The following is a 4178-nucleotide window of genomic DNA, read 5'->3' on the forward strand; positions in this document are numbered from 1 at the left end:
AAGTACAATTTTCAGGTTGTTGTACTTTACTTGAGTATTTCCCACTTCCAATAATACTACTCCACTACAACTACTTGAAAGCTTTCTTACTAGTTACTTTTCAGATAGAAATTATGATATTATGAAACATGTATCTAATTTTCATTTTATACATAGGCTATTTGAAAATAACTGTGAGCTTGTTAATCTGATAATTGCAGAAATTGTAGTAGGCCTGTACTTTTGATACTTTCAAGGACTACTTTGTTTTTTTCACAACAAGGGTTATTTTATTAGTTTGTAATGATAATAATTAAAATATGAGTGTTAAAAAAAAATCACACCCTGTGTGAAGGAAGCGGTGCCTTTGGGGCGGGCCTTAACTCATTTCAGTTCGTCCCTATTGGTGGTCTGAGTCCACTTACCAAATTTGTACTTGGTAGCATGCTGCAAACTGGAATGATGGCTGTTTAAAGCCCAGCCAATGGGCAGACAGAGGGTGCGGGGTTTAAGTAATGACAGTTAGTCCCTATTGCTGGCTTTAGTCCATGTACAAAATTTGTACTCCACAGCATGCTGCGAACTTGAGTTATGGCTGTTTGAAGGCCAGCCAATGGGAAGACAGAGGGGGCGGGGCTTCAGCAATTCATGCTGGTCCCTATTGGTGGTCTAAGTCCACATACCAAATGTGGACTTGGTGGCATGCTGCACACTGGAGTTATAGCTGTTTAAAATCCCGTGCTCATCCCATGCTCATACGGGCGCTGGGGGTCCCTGGACCCCTCTTTGATAGCTTCATCAATTCATGCTCGTCCCTATTGGTGGTCTAAGTCCACATACCAAATTTGGACGTGGTGGCATGCTGCAAACTGAAGTTATAGCTGTTTGCTTCTTTGCCGTGCTCATCCCGTGCTCATAACATACGGACGGACGCGCAAACGGACAAAGTCAAGCTTAGAGCGGTTGGCACCGCTAAAAATCATGTATTGCTTTCTATCGTTATTTAGTGATTTTTACCTGGGGGAGGGCGGGGGCATTCGGTCCATTGGTAAATAGTCATTAACGCAGCCTCCTGCTGGCCTCATGGTGGCGCTGTAACAGGCAGATTCATGTTTTGGCCAAAACGTGAACTTAAAAGTTACTTTTCACAGTAACGCATTACTTTTTGGTGTAAGTAACTACTAAAGTAACCGCAGACCTCCTTTTTTATTTTATTTTTTTTATTTCATGCTTTTGTACCCCCAAACACTTTTTTCTTTTTTTTGGGGGGGGGGGGGGGGGGCGCTGCGCCGTCCACCATGACATCTATGTCATTCTTTCTTGTTTTATTAGCTCATATCTGTCAGTGATGTGACACAAGAGACTGCGCTCCTCTGAAGCTCCTTGTAAATGAAATTTACAATTTTGGGTCGGCCTTATACCCTTGATATGGAAAAGTTGGAGCACCACTGATATAGCAATATACTGTTAGGATTTAGAAAAAACATTTTTAGATATGTATTTTGCCGCGGACCCCCATTTCAAAATATTTTGTTCCATTGAAGGTCCCCTGCCCCTAGGACAGGCACATGCACGTCACCGCATGGGTCTACAACAATGCATGTGATTTATTTTATCTAAATGTATACATTTTGTATTTTGTAATCTGTGGACCCCCTGAAAACTAGATGAGTCATCTCAAGGGGTTATTCCCAATAAATACTTTCAAAACCAAGTGGATGGATACAAATCTGGCCTCAATAATGAAAAATAATACATTTTACCAATGAGTTTGATCAAATTCCCCATGCAGTGACTGTACACTGACGCTGACTGATGTAACTTATTTTTGGTCAAACATTAATAGACTCAGCATGAAAAAAAAGGGATTCATTTGCATGGCTCTTTATTATTGAAGTCTGGGTGTTCTACCGAACTTCCTTATTCGTGTATGTGTGTATGTTCATGTGTGTGTGTGTGTGTGTGTGTGTGTGTGTGTGTGTGTGTGTGTGTGTGTGTGTGTGTTGACCCCTTTCACACAGAGAAGACCCCCAATTGTGTTCCAGTAGCCAGCCGAGCTCAGTGAAGCAAAGCCTATATGCTCACTGGCATTTCACACACGCACACGCACACGCACACGCACACGCACACGCACACACACACACACACACACACACACACACACACACACACACACACACACACACACACACACACACACACACACACACACACACACACACACACACACACACACACACACAACACACATTCATTTTGATAGGAAAATAAGAGTTTTTTTTTTTGCAATCTGGCCAATCACTCAACTACTGTCTAACATTTGTGTTGTGGCACAGACCCTCTGCCATGTGTCTGCTATCAGATCAATTCTCAGGTCTCCCCCTCCAACCCCCCCCCCCTCTCTCTCTCTCCGTTACACCTAGTATTTCAGGCACACTTCCGCCTTAAAAGTTGTACAGCGAATGCTACCTTTGATAATCACGACACAGCCTAATTGAGCACACCCATGTGGAAGATGCTCTCGCCTTTTCTCTCCTCCGTGCACTTTTGTGGGAGACACGGGGGCTTAGGGCCTACACTGTTTCAGCTCACCCGACTGTGAGATTCTGCCTTTTCTCTTTCACGTCGCGCCATCGTCACACTAATGGTGTTGCTATCCGTTCTCCATAGGAGGTAAATGAAGCTTTTAAGGAGGGAGGGGGGAGAGGGGGGACCAGAGAAAAGATTAATTGACTTTGCGGAGCGTGTCGCTCATCCTCGACTGGCACTTTTGACGTGAGTGTGTGTACAGTATGTGTGTAGAATGTCAAAAGGAGCTGAGATACCCGTAACCACTTAAACCCTTCTGTATATACTTATGCAACGTGTTGTGAGCTTCTAAATTGGCTATTTATACCGTATGTTCACCCCAGAATAGGGATGCTATAGAGTTCATGTGGTTAAACCCTATATATTTAGACTTAGACATAGGGTCTATGCTTGGTCCCCCTATTTTCACTGAAAGTTCATGCTATTATGACGTGATTATGTTCATGTGGTTAACCTGTATATTCGTAGCCTGCAGTGTACACAATAAAACCGTTCATTTAACTCTCACAGTGTAGACAGGGACGCAGTAGCTCAGTCAGTAGGGGCTTGTCTTTGGAACTGTAGGGTGGCTGCCTGGTTCAAGTCCAGCCTGGAGTGTGGACTGGTAGTTGGAAAAGATCCAGTTCATCTCCAGGGCACTGCTGAGGTGCCCTACATATATACTAGGGACGGAAGGATATTGTTTGATTGTTTTCTCTGTACTTGGACCGCTTTTTTCTGTCTACACCAAATCTCTTTGCCAAAAGTAGCCGATCTACAAGTGTTGCGATGTATTGTGAGCCTGTACATCTGCTATTTTTGCAGAATATGCATGTTGGGGTTCAAGTGGTTTGTATTAAATATACACAAACTGTACGTATACAGTACACATGATATTTTATCTTTTTCATGAGCGTCCCTTATTTTTCTTGGAAATAAGGTATCCCGTCGGGTGTCCCTTATTGGAATTTCAGGTAGTTGGCAACCCTAGAGAGAAGAGTCCAGATAGTTAGAAGTCCTCCATCCATCCATCCATCCATCCATCTATCCATCCATCCATCCTATGGCCAGTGGCTGCATGCACACTTCTCCTGTCACACTGCTAATCTTTCTGTCAGCGGCCGTCTGTTGGAGATTTGTCCGTCTGATTCGGTGAGTGTCCATGTGGCAGGTCTGGCCATAGTGCCATGGGCTGTGTGTGTGCGTGGACATATACTGTGTGTGTGTGTGTGTGTGTGTGTGTGTGTGTGTGTGTGTGTGTGTGTGTGTGTGTGTGTGTGTGTGTGTGTGTGTGTGTGTGTGTGTGTGTGTGCCAAGTGCCATAGGTGGTGGCATCCTCATTTCTGTCAGAATGTGTCTGTCTCTAGACTTTTTTCCTAGACTGTTCTGTGAAGGAAGTGGAGTGCAGAACACACAAGGAACAGAGATCGACATGGGTCTGCACTAGCGTGTGTGTGTGTAAACGTAATGGCAATGTAAACGTATGTTTTCTCATGCCAATAAAGCCCTTTGAATTGAATTGAATTGAATTGTGTGTGTGTGTGTGTGTGTGTGTGTGTGTGTGTGTGTGTGTGTGTGTGTGTGTGTGTGTGTGTGTGTGTGTGTGTGTGTGCCAAATGTCCCCACAAGTG

This window comes from Gymnoscopelus microlampas (assembly GCF_963454915.1).
Source record: "Gymnoscopelus microlampas genome assembly, chromosome: 1".
Classification (NCBI taxonomy): domain Eukaryota; kingdom Metazoa; phylum Chordata; class Actinopteri; order Myctophiformes; family Myctophidae; genus Gymnoscopelus; species Gymnoscopelus microlampas.